The 12,658-nt window shown below is 60.4% G+C and overlaps 3 non-coding genes across 3 annotated transcripts; 1 reads left to right on the plus strand and 2 right to left on the minus strand.

The window, feature by feature from the left end:
- Positions 1–8,373: 8,373 nt before the first annotated feature.
- TRNAP-AGG (transfer RNA proline (anticodon AGG)) lies at positions 8,374–8,445 on the minus strand. Its single transcript has one exon. It is a non-coding gene; the product is annotated as a tRNA-Pro (tRNA).
- A 666-nt stretch (positions 8,446–9,111) lies between these two features.
- Positions 9,112–9,193, plus strand: TRNAL-AAG (transfer RNA leucine (anticodon AAG)). The gene has a single exon. It is a non-coding gene; the product is annotated as a tRNA-Leu (tRNA).
- A 2,158-nt stretch (positions 9,194–11,351) lies between these two features.
- Positions 11,352–11,424, minus strand: TRNAT-UGU (transfer RNA threonine (anticodon UGU)). The gene has a single exon. It is a non-coding gene; the product is annotated as a tRNA-Thr (tRNA).
- Between the last annotated feature and the right edge of the window lie 1,234 nt (positions 11,425–12,658).

Raw genomic sequence — 12,658 nt, forward strand, 5'->3', positions numbered from 1 at the left:
GCCGGCAGCCCGGGAGGAAACACCTGTGATGCCTAAAACTAACCAGGAGTTGCCTTCTAGATGTAAGGGCCTCGCTTGCGTCAGCAGGAGACAGACAGGACACTTCATGGGAGAGAAACCTGTCAAAAACAATGAAAAGTCAATCTGAGAAGAGAAAGCCAAAATGAGTGGTGAACGACGCTCAACTTCATTAGTAATCAAATAAATGGAAATTAAGGTAATCAAGAGATATCAGTTTATGACTATCAGGTTATAACAAATTAGAACATCTAGGATGCCTGGGCGACTCCCTTGGTCAAGGGCTGCCTTCGGCTCTGGTCTTGGCCCAGGGTCCTGGGGTGGAGCCCCACGTCGGGCTCCCAGCGCAGCCGGCCTCGGCTTCTCCACCTCCTCCTTGCTCGTGCTCTAATAAATAAAGAAAAATAGAAAAATCTTAAAAAAAGAGAGAGACAATCTTACATCAAGTGCTGGCAAAGATGATAGTGGGCATGAAGTTTGGTGTGGGGACACTGGAAGACAATCTGGAAGCATTTGGTGAAATTACTGAGGGGTGGTTCCTGAGTCCTTGCCATCCCGTCCCGGGTCCAGACCCTGACAGTTCTTCCGAGGGGGGCGCACGTAGGGGTGTCCATGGAGCCACGACCGGTGGCAGAGCAGGGCTGGAGGCCACCTCGGTGTCCCCGTGAAGGGAGCGGATGAAGAAGGCAGCGTCGGGGGGGCGGGGGGGGGGAGGCGCAGCCCGGGTGGCTCAGCTGTTTAGCTTCTGCCTTCAGCCCAGGGCGTGATCCTGGAGACCTGAGATCGAGTCCCATGTCAGGCTCCCGGTGCATGGAGCCTGCTTCTCCCTCTGCCTGTGTCTCTGCCTCTCTCTCTCTCTCTGTGTATCTCTCATGAATAAATAAATAAAATCTTTAAAAAAAAGGCAGCGTCAGACACGTGATATAAAATCATGTTAAGTGGTCTCATAATGCACTAGACTTACAGAGAGCAAAACGACTAGAACTCGAAGAAACATGGTGCTGTGTGATGAGCAGTAAGAGTCCAAAGGAAGATTCTCCCTTTAAATACTTAAATTTAAAACATCCATGCTCCAAGGTAAGACGGCGTATTTTCCAAGGGGGCCCAATAGCTGAACGGGAGGGAAGAACATGGATCAAGAGGTGCTGTGAGGGTGAGAGAAATAGAAGCAGCAGAAGGAATAAAGGGGGAGTAATAAAATTGAATAAAACAAAAGAGAGGCCTAGCATGGGCTGCAAAGGGACTCGGTCCAAGTCTGTCCCATGTGCCTGAAAAGGGAAAGGACGGAAAGATGGAGGGAGGGTGGCAGGAGGAGGAGGGGGAGGGAAAAGAGGAAAGGGAGGAGTTGAAGGATGGGGAGGAGGAGGGAGAGGACAAAGGAGAGGAAGAAGGAGAGGAGGAGGGGAGGAGGAGGAGGGGAGGAGGAGGAGGGAGAGGAGGAGGAGGAGGGAAAAGGGAAAAGATAGGAGTTGAAGGACCGGGAGGAGGAGGAGAAGAGGAAGAAGGGGAGGGGAGGAGGCGGAGGGAGAGAACCAGGAGGAGGGGGACGAGGGGGAGGAGGGGGAGCCAGGAGAGGATGACTGCACAGGGGGAGAAGGAAAGGGAGGGGGGGGTGCTGGGAGGCACGGTGTCCTAAAGGCACCCCCACAGTCGCCCCGGCGGCCCTGGAGCAGGGCGCCACAGGATACCGTCCAGCGCACCTGCCCTCTGAGGGCGCCGAGTCCCCATCCTTTCCTTGGCCCCCGTCCCACTCCTGTCGCCGGCGCGGGTGGTCCCCCGGGACTTGGGGGACGAGGCCGCAGGGTCCCTGCCTGGCTCCGGGGCCTGAAGCACCCACGGCGCCCCGGGGTGCGGGCCAGCGGGAGGGCTGCCCTGCGGAGGTGCCCCAGGTGCTGGACCTCACTCCCAGCCCATGGCTGCTGTAGCTCAAGCCATCATGTTGCCTTCCAGCCACCAGGGAGAAGGAAGGCACATAAGGGGTATGGCACTGCCCTCTAAGGGCAGACCCCAGAGCTTCATGTGCCATCTCCCCTCTCGTCTCCTTGGCAATCACCTGGTCACACAGGCACAGTCAATTGCAAGGGACGGGGGTAAATGCTGGGCTTATTCTGAGTGAGCATGTGCCTGGCTAAAATGCTGGTTTCTTCTTCTTCTTCTTCTTCTTCTTCTTCTTCTTCTTCTTCTTCTTCTTCTTCTTCTTCTTCCTTCTTCTTCTTCTTCTTCTTCTTCTTCTTCTTCTTCTTCTTCTTCTTCTTCTTCTTCTTCTTCTTCTTCTTCTTCTTCCTTCTCCTCCTTCCCCTTCCCCTTCTTAGATTTTATGTATTTATTTGAGAGAGAGCGAGAGACAGAAGGAGACAGAGAAGCAGACTCCCTGCAGAGCCCGATGTGGGGCTCAATCCCATGACCCCTAAACCCCAAAACCATGACCCAAGCTGAAGGCAGTCACTTAACCAACTGAGCCACCCACATGCCCCAAAATTCTGGTTTCTTACAACTAAGGAAGAGGGGGGAGAACAAACACAGGAGACCACTCACACTCACGCTTCTCCTACTTGCCTTCGGGGAAACTGTTCTGGAAAAGGCTGCTGAGAATAAGCTTCAAGAAAAAAGCGCCGGGATCAAAAGTTTCAGAAACGTTATTTACGATATTCCTTCCCCTGGAGAGTCACGAGATTCACAAAGCGTGAGATTCTGAGAAGCTTGACCAATTTCATCGAATTCAGAATTTTACAAACGGATTTGAACCTGGAGCTTCATTTGAGGGGCCCCACTCTTTTTTTTTAAAAATTTTATTTATTCATTCATGAGAGACAGAGAGAGAGAGAGAGAGAGAGAGAGGCACAGGCAGAGGGAGAAGCAGGCTCCATACAGGGAACCTGACATGGGACTCGATCCTGGGTCTCCAGGATCACGCCCTGGGCTGAAGTCGGCGCTAAACCGCTGAGCCACAGGGGCTGCCCGAGGGGCCCCACTCTTAACATCCGAGGGGACATGATTCCACGAAGCATCCGTCTGGGAAACGACGCGGGGAACCAGGCCCCTAGATGGCTCTGGGTGGGACCAGGAGACAATACGTGAAGGGAGTGTAACTTCAATAATCCCAGATCATTAGATTTGGGGGATTGTTCCTCCTTTAATGTTCATATGAAAATAACCCGGGGGCACCTAGGTGGCTCAGCGGTTAGGCGTCCAAGGGTTGGTTTCCCCTCGGGTCATGATCTCAGGGTCATGACATTGAGCTCCGCCTGGGGCTCCTCGCTGGGCATGTGGCAGGCCTGACGTTCCCTCTCCCTCTCTCCCTCTCCCTTTCTTAAAAAAAAAAAAAATCCAAACTGCAGCCCTCCCTGCTGCTAGAATTTTAGTTCCCTTCCCAAAAGGTTTTAGAAGCTCTCTGAGGAGGATTTTTAAAAATACCTTGCCCCAAACTGATCTTCCTGGGGCAGCTGGGGGGCTCAGTCTGGTTAAGCGTCTGCCTTCAGCTCAGGTCATGATCCCGGGGTCCTGGGGATCCCGGGGGGTCTGAGGTCGAGCCCCACCTCAGGCTCTGTGCTCAGTAAGCCTGAGGCTCGCCCCACCCATGTGGAACATGGACTTCGGGCCTGTGCAAACCGCATCCCGGAAGGATCCGGAAGGCCAGAAAAACTCCTTGGCAACCACTGCCTGTGACCCCCCGGGTGCCTCTGGCAGCTCAGCATCATCCTGGCGACGGCACCAGCCGCATTTCATGCAGAACAGCTCCTGCGAGTTCTCTCCTCTTTAAACACCCTGACCCCCTCTGTGTCGGCAGAGCACGCGTCGGGTCCTCCCTGTGCCCCCAGACTGCAACCCCTACGACCCCAAAGAAACACATTTATTCTGCAGCTTGCCGTCTTGTCTGCTGTTGCTCAACAGATGGAAAAGTAAAATGTGTTGGGTCTTGTGTGTCACTTCTGAATCCGAGTCCCATCGTTCCTAAAATGGAGGTGGGAGAAAAGAATGAAGGAAGAATCCGAGTCCGTAAGGTCCCTTTCTGTGGTCACAAACTGTTTCTGAGCTTTGCTACGTGACTCCAATGGCTAGCGTCTAACGAGGATGGTGTCCTGGCTACCACTCTATCCCCCCAGGCACGGAGGGAGTGGAGGTGTGGCCCTCGCCCCCCCGGGCTGGAGTCAGGGTGGGCAATGGGGACGTGGGGAGCTGCCTCCCGGCCACCAGGCCCAGAGGTGGGGAAGGTGGAGCTGATTCCAGACCACGGTGGGCGTGGAGCAGCCCTGTGAAATGGGGTCGGAAGGCGGCATCCTGGCCGAAGGATCACGTACCTCCCCAAATCAAGAACACTTACTACTACCCGAGGGGTGGGTGCACGAGGCACTCCTACTTCTCCTACTTTGGGGGTTCATTGGCTACCTTTGGCAACTGCCGAGCATTTTCCCAGACAAGCTGTTACCTGCAGCATTCAGGGGACACCCTTGGAAGCCTTGGGCTGGCTGCTCACCGCCCTCCCGCTACCTCACCGTGGCTTTCTGCGGCTGGGACCTCAGACTCGAGCTTGCGTGTGTCCGAGGATGAGCCGCGCCTGCCTCGGGCGTTCGGATCAGGGCCTATTGGTCTGCGCCTTGCGTGAAAACCCCCAGGTTGTGAGCGGGGCCGATCCCGCTCTCCCTTGTGGCAAAGCAGGCCTTTCTGGTTTTGTTTCGTGACTTCCCGTGAGTCCCTGGAAGTTCTGCCACCAGGCCATGGCTGGGAGGCTGCCTGAGCGCGGCTTTCTACCCCGGGGCCACTGTCCCTTCGGACTTCCCCTTCTGAGAGTGCTCTGACCCGAGCATGGCCCAGCCCCCCACAGCTTCCTTTGAACCTCGGGAGGAAGGACCTTAGCCCAGCCTTCCCTGCACACGGCCAGGGGGCCAGGGCGCTGGGATCCCTCCCGGGCTCCCGGGCTCTGCTTCCCGCTGGGGCCAGTGCCGGGCCCCCCAAAAAACCGACAAGATTCCTGAAAGACGACGAATGACCGCCCTGACCCCGCACAATCACTGAGGCCCTAAGGGGTCACATCCATCTGAAAAAACAAACCAATAAGTGAACAAGTCAGCTCCGGCCCACAGCAACTGGGAGCCCCGAAGGCCAGGTTCTCGCCTTGACGGCTCCGGCTTGGCCGGCTCCGTGGCCCTGAGTCTGAGCGGGCCTCCGCGGGCCTCACCGGCCTCCTTAGGCGGGGCAGGGGTTCGGCCGTGGGGCGTCCGCCTTGGGCCCAGGCCGTGACCCCGGGTCCCGGGATCCAGTCCCCGTTGGGCTCCCTGCGGGGAGCCTGCGTCCCCCTCTGCCTGCGTCTCTGCCTCTGTGTCTCTCAGGAATAAATCAAATCTTTAAAAATAGATAAACCGTCCAGCTTAACTGCCTGAGCGCCCCTCTGTGAACAACAGCACAGCTGCCTCCCTGCAAGCTCCACCGTCTTACCACGCGCACGGCAGGGTCTGCAGGAGACCCAGGGGGACCCAGAATGAGCTCCTGTCCCCGTCTGTCCCGAGGGCAGAGCTGCGGCAGCTCCCAAGGGCGACGCCTCAGCGCGACACCAGCACAGGGGCTACTCCCTCCCTAACCTTAGGCTTCCTCCTCCTCTCTGGCGTCCCTACCGTGGACTTTCGTGCTTCATCTTATCAAATGAGTCATTTTAGGGCCCTGCTCCATGCGACCTTATAGCGCGACCCCAGACACCACGTGGGTCAGGATCTCGGGAGCAGCCCTGCCTTCCAGCAGCTGGCGGCCAGGTGTGCAAGGGGCCGGGGGATGGGGGCGCCGTCCCACCTCCGACAGCCTGCTCACGCCTGCTGTCCAGCTGGAAGAGCCTCTCCGGGCTCCCTGGAGACACGGCCGTGCCCCGCTGCGGCCCCACAGGACGGCTGCCGCAGCGTCGTCTCCCAGGCGTGCCGCCCCGCTCAGCCTCTCCCCAGGTGGCACGTGCCCCACGCCCAGGAGCCCGCCTCCTGTACAACAGGCCCGGTACCCCTGTGACAGGCCCGGGGCTCCTTGGCGGCCTCTGGGACTCTGGTCCCCGCGACTCCTACCGCGCACCAACCACATACCTACCAAGTGTCCACTGGGTGCTAAGCACTGCGGCAGCCCTGACACGGCAGCAGTGCCACATCCTGTCCCCAGGGAGCTTCCATCCTGGTGGCCGGCGAGGGGGCATGGCATTAAGAAAAGCCACAGTTGGGCAGCCCTGGTGGCCCAGTGGTTTATTTAGTGCCACCTTCGGCCCGGAGTGTGATCCTGGAGACCCGGGATCGAGTCCCGCATTGGGCTCCCTGCATGGAGCCTGCTTCTCCCTCGGCTTCTCTCTCTCTCTCTCTCTCTCTCTCTCTCTCTCTCTCTCTCTCTGTCATGAATAAATAAATAAAATCTTTAAAAAAAAGAAAGAAAGAAAGAAAGAAAGAAAGAAAGAAAGAAAGAAAGAAAGAAAAAAAGAAAGAAAGGCAGGCCACAGTGGCAGGAGCCAAAGTCAGGCGTGGTTTGTGCAAAGAGGAAACTCAGAGGAAGGGGGACAGAGAACAAGGAGGTTGGGAGCTATTCCATGTGGGGGTCAGACGAGCCCCTCCAGCAGGCGGCAGCATCTAGGCGGGGGGCTTAAAAGAAGTGAGGCGCTGAACCATGAGGGCGACAGGGAGAGAAGATGCAAGACAGAGTGAAGGGCATGTGCCAAGGCCCTGGGGTGGGAACTCGAGAGGCGTACTCGCGGCTAACATCGTGGGAACGCAGCCAGCGGAAGGAGCGGGTGCCCCGAGAGGTCGGGAGCCGGGGGAGGCCAGGAAGCAGCAAAACCCCTGGAGATTTTTAAAGCCACGACAAGGAGCTGTGATGCTACGCTGAGTGACATGGAGACACAGGGGCTTGTAAGCTGAGCAGTGAGCAGCTCCGGCCTAGGTTACAAGGCTGCTCCGCTCTGTGGGCACAGCCTGGAGGGGCACGAGGACCAACTGGAGACCCCGCCAGGGCCCAGAGGGGCACGAGGCTTACCGGAGACCCTGCCAGGGGCCCAGAGGGGCAGGAGGGCCAGCCAGAGACCCCGCCAGGGCCCGGAGGGGCACGAGGCCGACCGGAGACCCCGTCAGGGCTGCCGCAGCAGCACAGGTTCCGGCGGGGCTGCCGCAGGTGGTGAGAAGGCCGTGGGCGCTGAAGAGATTCTCAGCGTCCGGCCAGCGTCACCTGGTGAAGGGCTGAGGGCAGTATGGAGGGCTACTGGGGGTCCCAGGATTATTTAGGACTTCTCGCAAATCTTGACGAGGTGCCAGAAGTTCGATCTCAGCCCCAGAGCTGAGAGACACGTGGAACAGCCCGGGAGGTCCCAGGTCTCCTTCATCAGGTGAGTCGGGCACCTCCAGCGGCTGTGAGCACCGAGTGCCCAGCAGGTAGGGAGTGTGTGGGGGCATCCTGTGGGGTCTAGTCCTTTCTGTGAGGACTGAGAGGCATGCACATTTTCACCTGGCCCCCCGAAACCAAGCTGATCCACTGGGCCACCCCTTTTCTTCCGGAGCTCCCCACTCTTAGCAGGGCCTGTTTCCGGGGCCTGGGCCGTGGGGAGGTTCACAGAGAGGCTACGTTTGGCTCCGGTTTGCACCCAGAACAGACCATATCCAGTATCCAGGGAAGATGAAGCTCCGGATGGAGGGGGGATTTTAAGGGGGGCGGATGGGATACAGGATGCCCGGGGTGACTGGGGTACGGGGCACAGTCTCCTGCCGTGACCCGGAGAGCCATGGGTAGCATCTGTAGCTCCCGACGCCCATTAGAGCTGGGAGCTTTTAATAAATAACCAATAAACAAAGGCCAAAGGCCTCTCCTCCCAGAGTCCCACTGAATTGGTGTGGGGTAGGATCGCACGCCAGCAAATGGGGACAAAGCTCGGCAGATGAGCCTGACTTGCGCAGGCCTGAGCGCCCTGTTTCAGTGTGTCCCTGGGGGGTGGCAGCCCCACATGCACACGGTCCCCGGAAGGCCCGGCTGCAAGGACGGAGGGGGCCCTGGCTTGCATGCTGAGACGCCTCCCTGTGTTTGCCACCCTCGGGGGTCCCAGCACCCAAGGGAGGGCCCCCGTGATGGCAGTGGATGGAAATCGAGGGTTACGCAAGACGATTGATAGAAAATACCCCGCGCCCCATCCCGAATGCACAACTTTGGGTGATCACGAGAAGCCGCAGAAGAGAACTCATGGTCGATCTTACAAACAGCGGCTTCGTAGAAGAAACACTGTGAATTACACGTGATGGCATCTGGTCCGAGTCCGAGTCACTCGTGCCAAGTGCACGCATCTGAAGAGTAACGGTACACACCCGGGGCGCTGGTCCTGCAACGCTAGGTGCACAGGCTCCCGACAGAAAAACAGGGCTCGTCCGGGATTTGAACCCGGGACCTCTCGCACCCTAAGCGAGAATCATACCCCTAGACCAACGAGCCTTGCACGCCCAGCCGCTCATTTCTCCCGTTTAGTAAAGGCAGTTCTGGCGGCGCCCGCGGCGTCCGGCAAGGCCCGTCTCCCCGCCGCGGGCGTGGGGTGCGGCCTGGCGGGGGGGCCTGCACCGCGGCGCCCGCGCGCAGATTCCCGAAGGCGGCGCTCCTTAGGCCACGGGTCTTTTGTAGGAACCCGCGGGCCGGAAGGGGACGATCCCCGCACGCTTCCGCTGCAGGGGGAGCCAGGGATGCCGCGGCGGTGCCGGGAGGCCCCAGCGTACGGGCGCGCGGGGGAACGGGAGGGGGGGGCTCCGGGGGCTCCACGCGCGGCGGACCGGGCCCCGCCTTCGGCTCAGGGAACGCGCCCCCCGCGCCCCCCGCCGCTCCCCGCCCCCCCTCCCCACGGAGCCACGGGTCCCGGCGCTGCCCGGCGGGGCGGGCAGCCCAGTCTGTGGCTCCGGGAGCGCGGGGCTCCCTCCGCCGGCCTCAAGCCCTGCGGCCCCGAAGAAGCAGGCGCGGGAAACCAGCGAAGGGGCGGCCAGGGAAGAACCCGGAGAGCCGCGGACGGACTGACCGGCCGGGGGCGGGGCCTGGGCACCGGGGGCGGGGCCGGGGCGGGGCCGGGCGGGGAAGACAAGGCTAGGGAGTGCGCCTCCGCCGGCGGGCCCGGCAGGTAGCGTGGCCGAGCGGTCTAAGGCGCTGGATTAAGGCTCCAGTCTCTCCGGGGGCGTGGGTTCGAATCCCACCGCTGCCATCCGCTTTTTTTCTGACCTACCCGTGACGGACGGCGATGGTCTCTGCGGCGCGGCCACGTCGGGGCGCGAACTCCGCCGCTTTCTTTAGTTGCTGGGCAGCGGGGCCCGCGCTGCTCTGCGGGTTCGCCGGGTTCCCGCCCTCCGCACGCCGTTGTTCCTGGAAAGGCGGTGATCCCGCCGCGGGTTCCTAACGACGCCGCGGGGCCCTGGTCCCCGGGGTCAGGCGCCGGCCCCGCACACCCTCCGCCCGCAACCCGCGCGTCGCCGCCCTACACTCGACCGGAGAGCGGGTGTGGCCCGCTCGGCCTGTTAGTGACACCGCCGGGCAGGAGGAACGCCGCCGCCGGGAAGCCCGCCGGCCGCACGACTGCAGAGCGGCCTGGGGACCCTGTAAGACGTCACCCGGCAGAGGACGGTGCCCTCCGCGGAAGGCCGTGCGCTGCTGTGCGGAGGGGGCTGCGGGGGCGGCTGTGGGGACGGCTACGGGGAAGGCTGCCGGGACACCTGCGGGACGGCTGCGGGGACGGCTGCGGGGACGGCTGCGGGGACGGCTGCGGAACGGCTGTGGGGACACTTGCGGGGACACCTGCAGGAGCGGCTGCGGGATGGCTGTGAGGACACTTGCGGGGACGGCTGCGGGGACACCTGCGGGAGCGGCTGCGGGACAGCTGCGGGGACAGCTCCGGCCCAGGGCCCCGGGGCTCCGCTTCCCGCCACGGTGCGGCCCAGGCCGGTGGCTCGTGTTGCGTGGCTCGACCTCCTCGCGCTACTCCCGGGAGCCTCGGGGCAGGTTCAGCGACGTGCGAGGTGCTCGGCGCACAGCCCGGCGCTCCACAGCCTGCGTGTTCCCGTGACTTAAGCACGTACCCAACACATTTCAGAGCACAGGCCTAGCCTTGTTTTCGCCCATCGGGGTTGAAATTCCGCCGCAGGCTGGACGAGCAAGGACGCACACTGTACAGGAAACCTCAGAGAGCAAAGAAGCCTTCGTGGGAGTCTGGCTAAAAAATTAAAAAGTCTCGTTATCACCGGTACCGATCCTGGTAAGTGGCGTCCGCAGGTGCGGGGAGGCTCACCCCAGGGCTTGGACGCTCGAGGAGGCCTGTGTCCCTGGAAGCCCGCAGCCCGGCTCGCAGGGTGCGCCCAGAGTTCTGAACGCCACGTTAGGGGGTCGTGGCTTCCGGAGGCCGGCAGGTGTGTCCGGGAATGCCTTCATTCATTCATTCACTCATTCATTCACGCATTCACTCATTCATTCATTCGTTCACGCATTGATCACCCACCACATCCCATACACGGTGGTGAGTGCTTAGGGCACAGACGCAAGCATAATGAAACCTTTGGCCTTCTGGGCTTCATATCCTAATAGGGGCAAAGAGAGGGGAAAAAAAGGAATGTACGTAATCCTGTCAAATGATTAAGTGCTGCGAAGAAAAAATAACGTAGGGAATAGTGACGGTGGAGGGCTGTTCTGGAAAAGGTGATCAAGCACGTTGTCTCAAGAGGTGACGTTTGAGCACAGAAGGAATTGAAGAGGAAGTTATAGGAATATCTGAGGAAATAATATCCCAAGAAGAGGAAATAGCAAGGGAAAGGTCTAGAACAGGAAACAGGGCCTTGTGTTTGAGAGACAGAAGGCCAGTGGGGACGAGGAGAATGAGGAGGAGCGGGGAAGAGGAAGAGGGGAGGAGGGGGAGGAGGCAGAGGGAAAGAGGAGGGAGGGGGGAGGAGGGAGGGCAAGGGAGAAAGTAAAGCACTGTGATGTGGCCTCAGGTCAGCCACAGGTCAACCTCGGGGAAGGCTGGCGCCTCACACGCTGACCCGCGCCCGCGCCCAGGGCAGACCCCGTCCCCTGCGCATCCCTTCCCCACCCCGCGCGCCGCAGAGACGGAGAGGGCGTGCGCGGGCTGGCGCCGCCAAACGGGGTTTAAACCCCGGACCTCTCGCGCCCTAAGCGAGAATCACACCCCCAGACCAACGAGCCGCCCTGCGGCCCGGGCTCGCCCCCGCCTCAAGGCCGGCCCCGCTGCCGGAGCCCGGGCGTCCCCGTGGGGGAGGGGGGCTGGGGGAGGGCGGGTGAGCCCCGGGGGCGCGGCCCGGAACCCCGCGGTCCTGCCGGCCAGTGGTCCCAGGCGACTCGCAGGAAAAAAGGACCACAGGCCCCAGCGAGATTTGAACTCGCGACCCCTGGTTTACAAGACCAGTGCTCTAACCCCTGAGCTATGGAGCCACCTCCCGCGTGGAAGCTCGTCCTCGCCCCTTGTAGCCGCGGCTGGGAGCCCGGCCCGACCCAAGGCCCGGCCTCCAGCTCGGGGCCCTCTTCCGTCCCGTGGACTCTTCGGGAAGACTCCGTTTTGAGAAGAGCCGCCACCAGGCCGCCTGGTGGTCTCTTGCCCGGAAACACGCGCGTCTGGGCCCAGAAAGGACCGATGGAGGAGGGCCCGGCCCTGAGGCTCCTCCCGCCCGGTTCTGCGCAGGATGAACAGGAGTCCAGGGCGGGGCTGTCCTTGCTGGATCCGGAGCCCCGCACCCCAAGTGTGTCCTTTGGAGCTACTGCTTCCCCTCCCCCCCCCGAGGATTTAGGGGGACAAGGCAGTGGGGGAAACGGGTATTGGGGAGGAAGAGTGTGACCCTGCCTTAAACACATGCGCAGATTCACGTGCAGGTTGGGCATGAAAATAATATAACTTCTTAAAAAGGATTTTCACTCTTTGAAAATCTTTATATAAGCTACTGAGCAGGAACTGAAAATTAAGATCTTATACTTATTTCTTACTGCAAATATCATCATCACGGATGAGGAAAAAGGCCCCGATTCATGCAACCCCCCAAAAAGCGAAGCAAATCTGTTCCATAAGCTTCAGGCTTTCTGCCCACACACCTGCTCCAGCACCGTTTGTTGATGTTTTGCTTTGTCCGAGGCCTAGAAATGTGCAAGGCTTCTGTGGCCTATGACCCATTGTGTCGGAGGGCGCGGGCCCAACACAACAGCTGGGAGGTCAGCAAGCAGGGCCCCATGCCAGCCTCCAGGAAGGCCAGAGGCCTGTGCCTGCCGCGCTCCCCAAGAAGCGGGACCAGACCAGACGTGCGCCCAGGATGGCAAGGCCAAGACAGGAAACCCCTGACTCAGGAAGAAAAAGTGGGAAACCTGCTGCTCGCCCCAACTAATGAACTTCCACCCCCTAGTTAACAGCTGCAGGTAAAAGAGAGAAACCCAACCCCCTGGACACAGCGCTCGCTCGCCTGCTCTCGCCCCCATATCCCAGGAGCATATCTTGTGCCTTAATAAACTTCCCTGCTGGCCCCGCTCACCCGCTGTGCCGTATGTCTGTCTGTCCTTCAATTGTTTCTCATGACAAGCCCAGGAACCTTCCATGACTCCTTCGGGTTTGGCTGCGTGGAGGCACCAGGGCCCCGGGTCTCCAGTGTCAAGGCCACCCTCAGGCGATAGGCTTGAGCAATGG

This window comes from Nyctereutes procyonoides, unplaced genomic scaffold (assembly GCF_905146905.1).
Source record: "Nyctereutes procyonoides isolate TBG_1078 unplaced genomic scaffold, NYPRO_anot_genome, whole genome shotgun sequence".
NCBI classification, from domain to species: domain Eukaryota; kingdom Metazoa; phylum Chordata; class Mammalia; order Carnivora; family Canidae; genus Nyctereutes; species Nyctereutes procyonoides.